At 41.3% G+C, this 16,427-nt stretch overlaps 1 protein-coding gene and 1 long non-coding RNA gene across 9 annotated transcripts in view; one reads left to right on the top strand and one right to left on the bottom strand.

Moving 5' to 3' along the window:
- Positions 1–2,340: 2,340 nt before the first annotated feature.
- On the bottom strand, positions 2,341–15,510 carry LOC139042272 (uncharacterized). Its single transcript, XR_011498802.1, has 3 exons — positions 15,406–15,510; positions 6,409–6,586; positions 2,341–4,012 (listed from the first exon to the last, which is right to left on the bottom strand). It is a non-coding gene; the product is annotated as an uncharacterized lncRNA (long non-coding RNA).
- The window catches only part of TRMT9B (tRNA methyltransferase 9B (putative)), a 58,345-nt gene continuing 56,112 nt past the window's right edge, over positions 14,195–16,427 (top strand). For 5 of the 8 annotated variants that reach the window (XM_070499910.1, XM_070499915.1, XM_070499909.1 and 2 more), the window contains exon 1: positions 14,195–15,590. The gene's annotated coding sequence lies outside the window, so the exon portion shown is untranslated. Of the gene's footprint in view, positions 15,768–16,427 lie in introns of all 8 variants that reach the window. The other 3 variants (XM_070499911.1, XM_070499912.1, XM_014867406.3) reach the window with 3 other exon arrangements.

The following is a 16,427-nucleotide window of genomic DNA, read 5'->3' on the forward strand; positions in this document are numbered from 1 at the left end:
GAAAAACATAATGTTTTGTTAAAGTTCTTAGTTGCAGACAATAAAATCCACTCAACTGGCTTGAGATAAAAGGAATTTATTGAGGGAGTGTGGTGTTCACAAAATTGTTTCAGTGAATAAATGAAGAAAAAGATTTCAGGCTGAATTTCCAGAAATGACTCCCAAAACCACACCACAGAATTCAACAGCTAAGGGAACTGATGCACGCACTACAAGAGGAGGCTGCAGAATTAGGAAGCTGCTCCCACAGCTGTTGCTTCAGAACCACACCCCTCTGCCATCTCTGGAAGCTGCCAAAACAGGAATCCATCTGCCTAATTAGAAGCAGCCACCATAGTTGCTGATTCCAGAACTTGCTACCTCTGCCATGATCCAAGCCTGCCAAATGAATACCCGTCCTTTCTCTCTAAATAACTCAGTTTAAATACAAGTCTTTTATAAGTACCTCCTATTGGTAGAACCAGACTCAGATCCAAAAAACCTAGTTATATGGAAATCTGGAAGGAGGGTGGAATGGCCATTGAATGAGACATTCCATTGTGTTGACCATGATCTTTATCTCTCACCATAACAGCAACAAATTACAAAGGTATTACAAGAAAATACAGATGAGTATTTTTACAATCATAGGAAGGAGAAACACTTCATAAGCAAAGTACAAACCCCAGAAGCCACCGTATGAAAGACTGCTAGTTTGGACTACCTACAATGTTAAAGCTGTTATAGGACAAAAGATGCACAAACAAAATTGAAAAGACCTGTAATGGACTGGAAGATAATATTTGCAACATTTATAGCAAAGAATTATCTAGAATTTAAAAAGTCTCTTACAAATCAGTAAGAAAAGGATATCTAACCCAATGAAATCAGACAAAGTGAAATAAATAGGTAACTCACAAAAGAACCATAAATGGCAAAAGGGGCTCAACCTCCCTAGTAATTAGGAAAATTCAAGTTAAACGAATAATGAGACTTTTTATCTAGAAAATTGGTAAAAAAAAAAAAAAAATTACAAAGATTTTTAATGTCCAGAACTGACAAGGGGCACTCTCATACACTGTAGTGGGGACAATACTTAGACAGAGTTCTGGTGGAAGGTCATTGAGGAATATCCATCAAATTTTTAAAAGTAGAATAAATATCCTTTGATACAGATATTCCACTTTTCACTTTCCAACCTGCAGGATAACTCACACATGTGCATAAACAGACATATGCAGTGATTTCATTATAGCAGTTCACAATGATAAATTCAGAAATAATGTAAATCTCTATCAAAAGAGAAATGATTAAATAAAATATAGTAAGTCTACATGATGGATGTCAAAGCAGTAGTTAAAAAGAATGAGGCAAACTGATATGTATGGATAATACATAAAAACCGCTCTCCATCATATCCATCATATTTGTATAGGCAAATAAGTGCTGACAATTGCAAAGAAGTCTGCAGCGATAATACACACTCTCAAGAGAGTTTACTTTTAAGAGGAGAGTGCAATTGGAGTGGGAAGGAGGTTGCGAAAAGGGCCTTTTTCTGTACTTCTTCCTTATTGTTTAAATTTTCACCAAAATATATTTGAATGGGAGTTGTACAACTAAAAGGTAAAAGGTTACTTTGCTGTTGTTAATATTTTTCAATAAATATATATTTTTAAATTTCAGGCATAATTTGGGGCTGTTCAGCTCAGTAACAATCATGATAGGCATTTTCAATGCTTAGCTATGTTTTCTGAAATCAGATTACATTTATACTTTGGATAATGGCCATATTTCTAATAATTAATTCCATGTAGTTTTTACCACCATACTTACTCACGTGATACATATTTCTTGATTTTACAATTGGAAAACAGATTTTTTACATTTGCTTTTCTATTTATATACTAATTACTGAACCTTCAGCAATAAAGCCAGCACTGCTGATTGCAACCTCCCTAATTTCTCCCTAAATAATTATATCCCTATTTTCCCATCTCCACACAAGCACGAATTTGTGACCAATTATAGAAGCCACATGGGAAAAGGAATATATGATTGAGGACTCCAAAAACCCTGTGTTTCCTGAAATAATGCAGCAGTATTGATTGAGAGCAGTTGCATCATTCCCATCTCTTCTGTAAATACATCAACTAGCCAGAAATAGCTTATGAGGACTGAACCTCTTCCTGCCCCAAAGCGCTATGATGTAGGGTAACCAAGAATCACGGAAGACTTGCAATTGCAACAGAAAGGAATTTAGGTCGAATTTAATGATAAATTTCTCATCTGTGAAAGTAATGAAATTTTTTTTTCACTTTTAAAGATTGGCACCTGGGCTAACAACTGTTGCCAATCTTTTTTTTTTTTTTTTTTCTGCTTTATCTTCCCAACCCCGCCCCCGTACATAGTTGTATATCTTAGTTGCAGGTCCCTCCAGTTGTGGGATGTGGAACGCCGCCTCAACGTGCGTGACCTGACAAGCGGTGCCATGTCTGCGCCCAGGATCCGAACCCTGGGCCGCCGGATCCGAGCGCGCGAACTTAACCACTCGGCCGCAGAGCCGGCCCCTAAATATTTGAAGAATTATAAAACTCTGATGAACACGTACTCTAAAAAATAAAATCAGACCTCTGTCATCATCAACAGCAGTTGAGCCATTCCATAAATATTTTTTGAGTGCCTCCCATGTGCCAAGTTCTGTGCCCATCACTGGGAAGTATAAAGATAAAGGAGAGAGGATCTTACACAGAAAGAATTTATCAAACCTGTGGGAGAAATGAAATGCACTCATCCATTAATTCATTCATTTATTCATTTGTTGACAAGTATTACTGAGTGCTAATAAATGCCAACCACTAGGTTAAGCACTAGGGATAAATGGTGGCAAATACTCAGCTACAAGAGTGCAATAAGGGAATAAATTTCCGTGACAGTTTAGAGTGGAGCAAGGTTATTCCACCTGTGATATGAAAGAAAGCTTCAGATAAGTGACACTTGAGCTGAGTCATATGTAAGGTTTTAATAAAGGGAAGGAGGGAATTTCAGGTTGAAGAAACAGTAGGAGCAAAGGGAAGAGAAATGGAGATAGTAGAGGATATATTGGCATAGCGCCTAATGCATAAATGAAACTCAATACAAGATAAATACAATAGGACATTTGGTGCTATGGCAAACAACCCCCGAATCCCAATTGCTCACATCACGTCAAATTTAGTATTCAGTAGGTGGAGATTCATGGACCCATGAATCTAGTTGTTCTGTCTTCCATACGAATTGTGTGTGTTTGAGAGAGAGAGAGATCACATCACAGAGGAGGTTGTAGGGAGTAAGGACCAGGACTGGAAGGACAGACATCACTTTTGCCCACATTCTATTCAGCTGAACGAAGTCACACGGACACGGTCCAACTTGAGCACAGGAGACTGGGCTATGTAGTCGCCCCGAGCGCTGAGGAGGTAAGTGCACCTGGTTTGTTGATCACTTAGCATTATCTCTGCCACAGAGATAACCTTATCTATAAAGGCTAATTCATTTAAAGGACTATTATTTAACATTTAAGTATTTAGTATTTAATTATTGATACTTCAAGCAAACGTTGAGTAACTATTTTGCAAGACGATGCACTAGATTCTGAAAATGCAAGAAAGATAATATACTGAAGGAGTTTACAATTTAGGCAGGGATCAGGACTCACATATAAAGAGAGAAATAACACAATGTAACATATGGTAAGTGTCAAAATACAGAGCAACACTTTATACGGCTTTATTTTATGATTCACATAATATTACTATTAAAAGAACCAGATATACTGTTCTCTGGATTTCCTTACATCGTTTTAAGATAGGCTTACAGTGTTCCCCAAGCACAGAGACAAATGTGTTGCCCTTTTGAAACGCAGAGCCGTGAAGAAGAAAATGGAAGACCTTGAACAGGGAGTAAGTAGTATGTGCTCTCTGAAGGAAGATGCAACTCATACAAATGTCATGGTGATTTATTCGGTAAAGGCTCCTGAAGGAAGTTACTGGATCTCCTGACAAGCAAAAAGAAAAGTTTTTGTCATTTTATTTGGACCATTTACATTTCTCACGTAGAAGTGGTGTATCATAATCATTAGGAATACTGGCGTTAGAGTCAGACCCACATCATTTCAAGTCGCAGCCCCGTCATCTATTGGCTTTGGGCAACAACCTCCCTTACCCTCAGGTTCCTCATTAGTAAAAAAAAAAAAAAAATGGGGTGAAACTGGTGGCCAAATAGCCATTAATGATTATTCTTAAAAGTCATGTAGATAAACAGCATATTATCAGACTCCCACTAGGTTCCTTATACATAACACCTCTGACACCTGGGTCACCGTGGTAACAGGTGCTTAGGTTGTTTTTCAGGAATGAGAGTGAACTCCTTGTGCAGTTCAGGCTGGTTGAGACCACCGACCCATCAACTGGGCCTGCGCCGATGACCCTTTGATGTCAAGGAGCTGAAAACACCCTCAGATCATGCCAACACCACCACTTTGTGAACATGTGTCCTATGAGGAGCCATGAAGCTTGACCACGCTTGTGCAGATCATCAATAACCTCGCTTCTCCTTACCTCCAGTCATCTATCCCCACACTTCAGACCGCCCTGCCTCCTTATCACACAAATATCCCTAATCCCCATTTTCCAGGAGCCAAAATTTTCTCCTATTTCATTGCTTGCCTGCCTTGTGAATAAATCCTTTCTCTGCTGCAAAACTTGTCATCTCAGTGATTGGCATGCTGTGTGGTGGGCAAAACGAGCCTGGTTCAGTAACAATGGGATAATAACAACAACAATAATAATAATAATAATAATGCTGCCTCAGGCTCTCCTAAGGACTGCATGAATGAATACATCATTATACTTTACCACCTGGTGCATGATAAATATTTTATAATGAAATAGGATGATGATAAAATCAGTGTTTTTGGAGATTACTTAACAACATGATAGGTTGTACAAAGATACAATTTAAAGTAAAAATGGACATAATGTCATCCAAATTTTGATTTAAAAAATATTGAATAGATTGACACAGACATACAGACAGGAAGGAAATTCACCAGAATGTTAGCAATGGTGTCTTTAAGTGGTATAATTATGAATTTTTTTCTTTTTTATACAAGTCTGAATTTTCAGATATTTTAGAGTAAATATTTATTTCTTTCATATGCACTCTATTATCTCAAAAATCTCTTAGATCTCTTAAACTTTATACGCACGTGTAGTGCTTTATTAACATGATATGATTCATTTACGTTAGTTTCTCATAAAGATAAGAAGACATCCCTGAGGAAACTCTTTGCTTTGCTCCTGTGTTAGAATAATTGGCCAGCAACATTAAAAATTAATCTGCTGAGAAGCAAACAGTTTTTCTCGCTCCTAGGTTTTTTCTCTCTCAGTCAATAGTAAAGAAGTAAAATCTCTCTTCAAATCCTTATTTTTCCCCTTCTTTCTCTAACATGCACCTGGATCTGAATCAACTTCACGTTGGAATAATTCCAAATAACTTCTAACATAAAATTTCACTAATAGTGGAACACGCCAATCAGAGATGTAGAACTCTAGAACTCCAAGCCATTTCAGACTTTCTTTAAAGCTGGAGCTAAAATATACTGAATTTATATGTATATTGCAGTTTATGGATTTAAGTATAAATTGAACTTTTGAAAAAAAATGATCATTTTTATTTCCGTGTGAGATGGTTTTCTCTTTTGCATGGATGTTTCTTGAGTCAAGCGAACCCTTGTGTAAAGAAAATTCTTTTAGCATGTATTCAGTTTGGATATAGGAAAATTGTACTTGACATTTCTCTTAAATTGTTCTCTTCAAGTTATACTAATTTGAAATCAGAGCACATAGAATTGAGCTCATGAGGGAAACCTACTTACATTATATTACATTACCCTTGCCTATATGTGGCTGGAATAGTAAGTGTAGAGAAGCTTTTGCCTTGGGGAATGGAACAGCCACTGTTCAAAATGATGGACGAGTTTGCTCTTGTTATAACAGGAAATGCACAAGCCAAGGACTTTGCCCCCTGTCTACCCTTTGGCAGTGGCTTCAACCCCTAGGCCATCTCACCTACAATCATCCCCTTAGGAAGGCATTTTCTCCCATTTTGTTATTCTTGTTGGGTGATGGCTGATTATTTTTGCTTTTAGACCAAACAAAAACAAAACAAAACAAAAAGACAAAAAAACCTTTTTCTGGCCTTTTGTGGTTGTTTTGATTGCTCAGTTGGACTTTTTATGCTTTTAATCGCCTTCCTACTAATTATCTTTATTTGCTTATTTTATGTCTTTTCCTTCTTTCCATGTTAAATGGGAAAAAAGACGTACAAATCCCAGGTCAGCGGGTATGAGCTTGGGTATGCCAACCCAAGCATGCTGTTCCCCCTGCTCACCTGTGTGTGGGTTCCTCACCGTCTCCGAGGCATATTCCCTGCTCTGGTCTCAACCGAATTCCTCCAATAAGGTGAAGACAATCTTTGCCGCCCTTTTCCATGTTAGTTTATCTCTTGGCCTGACTACTATTTGCAAACATAGCCAGTTTCTCTCCCATAATACAGAAGATGAAACCACCTGGAGAAGGACAGTGAAAGAAGAGTTGCAGAGGCTGGGTTGTGAAAATACCAGCCTCGTTCTTTGTCCCAACACCTGAAGAGACTGTGTTGGGCCGTTCCTCAACACTCTTTGTCAACACCACATCAAGAAACCCAGCTCAGGAAAAGACTTGGAGGTATTTTGGAGGCATGGCCTCCTCTCTGATGTATGTATTCCCTCTGCAAACATCAGCAATAGGCGAGCTGGCCTCTTCATCTGCTTGTTCAAAGACAAAGGATTGTATCTCTTGAAGGAGCCCTGCTTTGAGGCAGTTCCAACTTTAGAGAGCTCTTCCTCTTGTTGAGTCTAAATGCTCACCGCAGGAACTTGCTTTTGCTGGTCCACGTCTGCCCTCCAGAGCCTCTCAGAATAAGTCTTCTTACTCTTCCATGTCACAAATTCTTCCTAAATTCTTCACATACATTAAATAGAAGCTACTACCAACTATTAACTCTACATCCAATCCTTTGAAATCCAGCTAGGAAAATAGGACTCTCCTACTCCTTTAGATCATAAATGAATAAGATAAAGAAGGCATCAAATCCCTTCTTTATTTTATAATTTTCTAGATCTAAGCAAAAATGCTGGGGTTTTTTGTTGTTTTTTTTTTTTTTTGGTGAGGAAGATTGTCCCTGAGCTAACATCTGTGCCAATCTTCCTCTATTTTGTATGTGGGATGCCACCACAGCATGTGTAGGTCTGTGCCTGGGATCTGAACCTGAGAACCCCAGGCTACAGAAGTGGAGTGCATGAACTTAACCACTGTGCCACTGTGCCAGCCCCCAAGAAAAAATGCTTTTTGTTTTAAGAACTGAGGGGGCACCTCAGTGATCCTCTAGCTCAACTCCCTCACTTTTTAGGTAAGTAATCTAAGATCCAGACATCTTGGTTGAGATCAGGGTCAAAGAACTCTGGTTACCAGTAGGAGTGTAGTAGAGGATTGTCTTGCTTGTTCTCAGAAGATAATAACTGTACTTTGACCATTGCAAATAGTTTTCTAACGAAATTGTTTTATTGCACAGCTTTCTGAAACTGTTTTACAGTAAGTTAACTTCTAGTAACATATTTTAGTTCCTAATCTTAAATACTAATTTATTCTAAAGTTTTTCAAAAGTTGTACAAAGAAGTTCCAAAAATATCATCAGAGACAAATAAAAACAACCACAGCAAAATTCACTCTCCGTTTTCCCCAGAATATCAAATCTCTGGGAACTACACACATACAGACGAACACACACATGGGCTCATACACTCAGACACGCACAGAGTGAACAAACGTCTCTGTCTTTCCCACAGCTGACTTTCATATAAACTCAGGATTACCACTATCAGTAGGGAGATGCAATCAAGATACTTAGCCAGAGAGCTGACATTTGACATTACCTAACAAACAGGATGTCAATACAATTGGGCTTACTCATACTGCTGCCCTTGAGAATTTGAAATAATATTAAAGGACAAGAACAAGAGGGCTTTCCCGTGTCCGTACTGCTTTTCACATACTCGTTTGGTAACAGCAGGGATGGAAGATCAATAAAATCATTAGGAAAGAGCTGTGCCTACAACTGGGGATGAGCTTTGCTCCAAAACTACACATAGTCTCTTCCTCCTTTAAAGATATATAGAAGAATATAAAGACGAAAATTCCATCACCTAGAGTAAAGTGCGATGAACATTTTGGTATACTTCTCCAGTATTTTTCCCATACATATATGTAAATCTGTAATATTTACAAAATAGTGATCAAAACGCTTTTTCACTTAACATTATGTTGCATTTCCAGGTCACTAAACTGTCTTCAGGATCGTAGCTCTGCATTTTTCTGCATGCTGGATATGCCATTTTTTATACAACACATTTTCTGTTGTTCAAATTTATTTTTTAGTCTTTCTTTCCCTACTGTGACAAATAAGGTCATCTTTCCCATCCCTTGTCCATTTCAAGCTAAAAACAAACACCACATATAAAAGAATTAGATCTAAGATTCTTTTTCTGAGAGTGATTCTTGAGAAAGAATTATGTAATAGCACTGTAAACAAAATAGAGATAAAATAAACCAGGAGACAAGTGTCACTCACTGTTCCAGCAAAAAGCTGACTCCAAAAATTACAGGCTCACAAATAGAAGTCTATGAAAGAGCAACATGGCCGAAGTTAGGAGAAAAAGAATGCAGAAGCAAGACCCAAATAGCCACAGAGATGGGGAGGAAGTAGGAAATGGACATGAAGGATAGCTGGAGGCTGACACAGCTTCCCCCGGGGCCAAAAAAAACCAATGTTGTTTTACATCTTCAGCAAACGTTATGAACTATAAGGCAGAGGGATAATGGGCCTGTGCTGGTGAGAACAGCAAGTTATTGGTGTGTATAACAACGTTTGCTATAAATAATGTTCTTGATAACGCTACTAGGATAATAAGAAGTTACATGTTGTCGCACTGGCAATGAAAACAAGATGCATTTGGAAACAGATGACCCCTGGATTTGTGGAAATGGAAACAAAAGCAAGCAGCTTAAGCAGCAATGTGTTGAGATCAGTATTTGAGGCAATACCTGCTGTGTATTTCACCCAACACTGTGCAATACAGAAAGTGTCACGCACTTATGTGTTAGATGTCAATTCATATGTTCCTTCAACAAACACCGAACACCTCCATACTCATGGCTCTGGGCTAGACTTTGAGGACACAGAGATGAATCCTACACCTGTCTTTCCTCTAGGACAGACAGGATGCGTGAGCTCTCCTGACATTCTGTAACTTTCCTTCCAGATACTTGTTTCAGTTTGGAATCGCACATTGTATTTGTGACACTTGTGATTATTCGATTAATGGCTGTCATTCCACCAGACCATAAGTTCCATTGATGTGTCTTGCTCACCACTGTTTTCCAGGCACAGTGTTTAGGACATAATAAATGTTCAACGAATACTTGTTGAAAAAACACTAAATGAAAAAATACTTGTTACAAAAGTTAGTGATAAGTGTCATGAGAGGTATATAGATAAAGACTGCTTAATTCCCAGGACAGAGAGATTAATTCCAGATAAAAGCTAAAAAGTTTTAAGGAAGGGATAGCTGTGACACTCAAGAGACCAGATTAAACAATTATTATAACCATCTAGGTGAGACAATTATAGGTGAGGGCATAAACAAGTAGGGTACAGATAATAAGAAGGGAGAGAAGCAGATAAATAACAGTATTACAAAGATAAAATTGGCAGACAGTGGTTGCTAATGGGATATGAAGGGCAAGGAGAAGCAAAGAGTTTAAGGATGTGCCAGGTGACTGGGAGGATAGGGATTCACAGAAGAAGAAAAAAAGTGGCTAGATAGGGCCATGGAGGGCATAGGACTTCAGATTCAGATGTATCAAGGTCATCCTGAAGGAGACGTCAAGCAAGTCCTTAGCAGTGTGGATCAGGAGGTTTATCAGAAGATCACCTCAGAGACACAGACTTTTGAGACATCTGCACAGAGATTCTGCTGGCAGTTATAAAGGTGGATGAGGCTGTCCAGGGAAATATTATAGAGAAAGAGAAGCAGAGGACCAAAGACTGGTGCTTGAGAAGTGTAGAAGTTTGGCAGGGTTATTTGTATGTAGTTTAGGAAGACAGAGAGGAGAGGGCTGTTTCTCTTCCAGGCCCATAAAACCCTATCAGATAAGAAACCATCCTACTCCGTGCTGGGAAAGTCAGTTTACCCCAAGGAGGCCTTCCAGGCTTCACAGGTCGGACAACACCAGTGCATTGTATAAAGGCAGCAGCCCAGACTCTCTGGCACCAAAATGGCTGGAGAAGTGTTAGAGTTTAGGACCTAGGTGGATGGCACACTGGACCCCAGCCCATGCAGGCTCCCAAATGCCAAGGACAGCTCTTGGTTAGCACTCCTATTTCTAAGATATGCTGATTTATATTATCAACAGCTGTGAGCTCTTTGATGGGCAGCCCAGTCTGACTGGTTGGTTGTGGGGCATCCTTTGAAAGCAATGAGGTCACACAGCTTGAGGCTTGTCTATCCCTGTTGTCAAACTGTTTTGTCTCCAGTCTCCTACAGTGATCACTTTGGGGAGACTGGAGCACCTCACAATTTCTTCCCCTAAGCTGTAGCTAATCTCACCCCCGTTTACCACTCCACCTGTTGAGAGGTCTCATGTCCTTACGCACCCAAGGTATTGTTATGCTAAACTACTAGCTAAAATCACTCGAAAATATGTAATGACTGAAAAGAGGAGAAAGGTGGGTAAAAACAGCAATTTATTTTGTCTCCTTTATAGTAAGAATAGATAAGCACCCAAAGTGGTTAATAGCCAGCACTGACCAGGGCTTGGTTGGTAGTAGATGGTCAAAGTTGAAATGAATGAAATAGTGATGGAAGTATCATGCAGTACATTTTGAAGCTTATGGCAATAAATGCAAATTAATCCAAATATATGCACTGGGCTTTAACTAAATGCCAAGAACTGGGACAGACAATGAGGACAAAATAAATAAGTGAATGGTCAAAAGCTCCAGGAAAGTAACTTCCATGAGTTGCTTACACAAAGGTCACAAATTAAGAAGCTGGAGGGCAGCATGAGCTGCAGAAATCTCAGGATTTTCCTTGGCCCCAGAGAGGTAGGTTGGGGCCAGCTGTGAGGAATATTGTATCCTATTTCACGGGATTTGTGATATTTAATAAGCGATGGAGAGCTGGTAATAGACTCAAGCAGAAGGAACACGAAATAATTTGATTTTAGCATTTATTGATTATATTTTTGTTCCATATTTCCATTAATAAATGGTTATATATAATAGCTGCTAAATTCTGGATATAATTTTCATAATAGTTCAAAGGAAAAATGGTTTTTGTGGAAAAATATTTATTTTACTAGAAAAAAAAAGTCTGAAAATATGATTTGATTTGTAGAAATTTGCTTTCGGATAATATCTCTAAGAAGGTATCTGTTGTGTTTTTATTAGGAGGAAAGAAGACCACAGACAGGACAGAGCCGTGGACAGGACAGTTACAGCTCTCCTTCCTGTCATGGCGGTGTCACAGGCAATCAGTATGCTATCATATGGTTGTGCTCATTCAGGTTATAAAGAAGAGAAACAGGTATGTACATTGACATTACTTCCCTATGAAGCTACACAAGGAAGTAAGGAAGAACAAGCAATAGCGTCCACAGTCATAAGCAACTCGGAAGGTCAACAAGGAAACACAGCAGCCCCAGCTACCGTAGCAGGGCGAGCTCCTCAGTCGTCAAGGTATCCATCGCTCTCCAGTGTGACTCGGTCATGCAGGTGGCTCGGTTCAACTTTGTCTTTGCTTCTCCTGATGCAGTGAATAGAGTGGTCAAGAACACAGGCCCTGGAGCACTGCCCGCCTGGGTCTAGATCCAGGCTTTGCCTCCAAGACACTTGGGAAACGATCTGATTGGGTCTTATCATCTCTAAGAAACACAGCACATACCCATCCCGCAGCATTCTTCCAGCCACTGCCTTGTGGGCCACAGGACAAACCAGACAACTCCTTCAGGTGGGCATGAAGGCTTGGTTGAATTAGTCACATGATGGAAAGTATGGTCCCCAGTGCATAAGGAACCACTGTCGCTGCCTTTCTCAGAAGGGGGCAGAGCTGGTACTCAGAGAACCATGGCGTGCCATCTGCTCCTCAAGAGGTGCATGCCACACCCAGAAAGGTAACTAATAAAGAAACTGAGTTAACTAAGCAATATAATAATAACACAATATAACATATATAGAATATATACCAAATCCTATATAGAGAGAATCATACAGAATATATTGTAAAATTCTAATAATTTATAATATAGGATTCCATAATATTATATAATATAGTATTATATAGTATTATATTACAATATACTATATAATACTTACAATATTATATATGCATATATGTATTGTGTATGCATATATGTATATATGCATATATGTATATGTATTATGTATGTAAATAAATAGAATAAGAATACTAGAACTTAGTTAACTAAGCAATATGAAATGAGGTTAAACGCAAGTTTAGAAAGAAACAGGAGAACACTTGTTCGACGTTCCACAGTGGTCTAATTTCTGTTGAGACCATCACCAGCACACCTCATAAACCACCATAAGAGAAAATCTATTTCTACATAGACTCTAGTTATTAATAACAATCTTACATGGGGCATCACTGGCATACTTGTATTGTTTCCTATCTTTTTTTATCTATACAAAATTTCCATTCTAACAAGCCAGGTTCAGAAATCTCATAGGATTGGTTATATCTACCTGAGAGCAAAAATTCATTAAAATTTTTTTTCATGAAAAATGTCAAACAGCACAAGTAAGGAGATAATAATATGATAACCATGCATATCCGCACAGCATCAGCACCTGCCGGCGTTTGACAGGCATGTTTCATCTATGCCTCCCCCTTGCTTGCTGAGAGATGAAAGTGAAATTCTCATGGACAAGGAGAACATCAGTGTTAAAGGGCCATGTTCAAAGAGGGAGGGCTAGGCTTCTCTGGCACACAGGTTTTCTTTACAGCATATTTTTCTTCCCATTTCCTCAGCCATTACCCAAATTCCGCTGGTGGCCATGGAGATGCCTCTTAGCATGGCCTCAGAATAATCTCTGTATTTTGCTCCCTGCCTCCAAACAAGGAGATGGTAACTCAAGTCCACAGACCTCTAGGGATCCCACAGATCTGCTTCAGCCAGTCTGTGAAATCCCAGAAAATGAAGGCAAATATTTTTACATGTATTTATTACATTCGGGAGTTCCAAAGCTTCTATCAGATTCTCAGAGAGGCTTACTACCTACAAAAGGTTAAGAACCTCTGCCTCTGCCAGATCTTGAAACTACGTATAGCAAACACACTCCCTAGCCAATTCTCTATATCAAGACCTTACGCCTGTCACCACCTCCAAGATGCCTTCCCTGATCATCTCACCTGCACTGATTTCCCTCATGTTTCCCTGCAGAATTTAAACCAGGCCACTTTCGTATTTATCACATTCTACTGAGATCCTGTTCACTGGACAAGCATTCATTAGCCACCTACCATGTGCCAGTCACTGTCCTGCACTTACTGAGGCGTGCTTTGTCTCCCATTGCACTGTTAGAAGAAGGCAGAGAACATCACAGCATCCAGTACATACGCTGCGTCCAAGGACAGATTGTAGTTGTAGCTCCGTTGAATGGAAACAAAAATGAGCATTTGGCATTCAGCTCAAGAACAGTTAAATTGGGCTCGTGATTTTTTTTTTCTTTTAAATGAAAAAACGAAACTTTTATAGAATGAGGAAATAATTTGATTATGCCGGGCATGGTGTTAAAGATACCCAAGCAAGGGGTCCCTCCGCTACCCCAATATACTGTGGCACTAGAAAACTATTCCAGCATTGCAAACTGTATATGGTGATCTCCACCCATCCTTTTAGCAGCCCCTTCAAGACACGGGGGTCTATGTGAGATGGATAGTTGGGTCTCCACTAAAAAACATGCCTGGAAATACTCAACAGGAAGTTCCCCCCACCATGGAGTCAGGAGCATCAACCTGGCACACAAAGGGCAGCAGGGCAGTTACTAAACATGCTAATTTTTCAATATTGGGCACGTGCATCTTTTAAAGTACATAGACCTCCCGATGATTACTGAGTTGTTTACTAACAGAGGTTGAAGATTATTATGCTAAAGACTTGGCAGAAAGTAGTTAACCCTATTGTTACAGAAGTGGGGGGTGGGGGTGATCTGTGTCCAATTTTATGTAGAACCTTCTAACCCAAGTTCCATCCCTCCTTCGAGTAGAGGCTGCTTGTATGGGGCTAGTTTTGCAAAACTCTTAACGGATTAAGCACGCCGTTTAATGAACAGATCTGGAGTCTAAGCAGTGGCCCTTTGATCCTCAGTTATCCATCTACAACCGGGACACTTCCGTTGAAGTAGGTGGTTGCAAGGATCAAATGAGCAAAGACGCGCTAAGCCGCACGTTGTTGTCACTCCAGGTACTGCGTGGCTGCACTCCGTGCGGGCCAGGTGTGCTCGCCTCGGCGTCCTCTCCCAAGGCGGGAGGGACAGACGAGAAGGGCGCGGGGAGGAGGCAAGGAGGTCACCCCTCGTCCCCAGACTGAGCGGGGCGGCAGAGCCTCACTTCCTGGGCACGTTTGGCCGGGGCGTTCCCAGGGGACTGGGCAGGGAGGCCACCCTCCCCCAGCTCGGCTCTGCGCGCCTCCCAGGCTGCCCGCCCTCCCCTCCCGGAGGCGCCGCGGGCCTCGGTCCCTGGCCAGCCCGTGCGCGAGCGCCGCCTCCGGAAAGGTGAGGGCTGGTCGGGGAGGCGGGGATGGCGATGGGGGCGGGGACCGCGCTGCCAGGGTCGCGGCGGCCGCCCGAAAGCGCCAGAGCCCAGTGAGCGGCGCTTCCCGCGCGGGGCGCGCCCGGAGAAGGCGGGCCAAGCCAGGACCCCGGCTGAGGCGGGAGGAGGAGCTTGCGGAGCCACCCCTAAGCCCTGCCCGCCGAGTCGCGGCCCCGGTGGCATCGCGGCAACTTCTCTGTGGAAGCCCCGACGCGCGCCCGGCGCGCACGCGCGCTCCCACTCGGGCACGCGCGCTGCTGGCGCCCCGCTCCTCCGCGAGCCCGCGCGCCCTCCGTTTGTTTCTTCCTATTGCATTCGTCCTCACACTCTAAATTAGGTCAGCGGGTGGAAGTTACACCTGGTACAGCCCCCGGCTCTGATGCAAAAGCAGCTTTTTCACCCCGGCTTCGGGAAAGCATTGCAACTGTGCGGTTCGGTCTAGCTTACCGCCCCCATACCGTGCAGAAAGCGCTGGCGACCGTGGCGCTGACAATGGTCTGCAGAGGGGAGCGGCGAGAAGGCTCTTTTCCACCCTAGTTCGGCCGGCTCTGCGCCTGCCCTCCCTCCAGGGACAGGGAGGAGGGGGTGCGACAGGTCGCCGCGCGCGCGCTGGGGCGCCCGCGTCCGGGGTCTGACCGCCTAGGTGAGTTCCTGCTCTTCTTCTGTCATTCCAGTTGCTGAGGGTGACCTGTTTACCTTGAAAACTTAGACGTGATCAAAACGTATCACGGTATGCAGTAAGAGATTGCAGGATGTGCTTCAGATATTACACCGGATAAATCAGAACTCAGAGCTGCAGGGGACATGTTTTGTTTTAAAGGTGAAAATGGATTTGTGTTTTCATGGAGCGCACGTGTATCTTTCCCTTTAGAAGCTATCACTTAGGAATTGATTTTTAACTAGCAGGAGGCGATGAACTAAGATAACTTGAAGCCAGAAAGTTTGTCAGAATAATTTTTCGTTGATCTGAAAGAGCGTATTGAAATATTCAAAGCTGATGACAAAAATGCAGTTTAAGAAGGAATATCAAAGTGAGATGGCAGGATTTGTATAATGTTTGCTATATGTATGCCTTTTGGTAGTACCTGGGTTCTTTGTGAAAATGTAAGCATGCAATGCTTATGCAAAGGGAGGATAAGGTTGTAAGCATCTATGTGCAAAGCTTTATATCGGTTGGTGCATGAATTTAAATGCATATTGAACATTTCGTGCTGGCAAAGAGCTGGAATATATCTATATCGCTTTGAGGTTAAGGTTGTTAACAATATTATAGGTAACGATTGGCATTTAACCCCTCATTTCAGCGGCTAAAGTGCTTTTATGCACGAGACTCATTAGCCTCTGGAGTCTTTGACGTTACCGGCTAAGGAACGGTTAATTTGTTTTGAAGTTTAGTGAAGAGAGAATGGTAGGTTTTCTGGCTGAAAATGCGGTGTAAAAGACTCCCCAGTGTTGGTAAAGGATGCTTTGGGGGAGCTCA

Source organism: Equus asinus, chromosome 27 (genome assembly GCF_041296235.1).
Source record: "Equus asinus isolate D_3611 breed Donkey chromosome 27, EquAss-T2T_v2, whole genome shotgun sequence".
Classification (NCBI taxonomy): domain Eukaryota; kingdom Metazoa; phylum Chordata; class Mammalia; order Perissodactyla; family Equidae; genus Equus; species Equus asinus.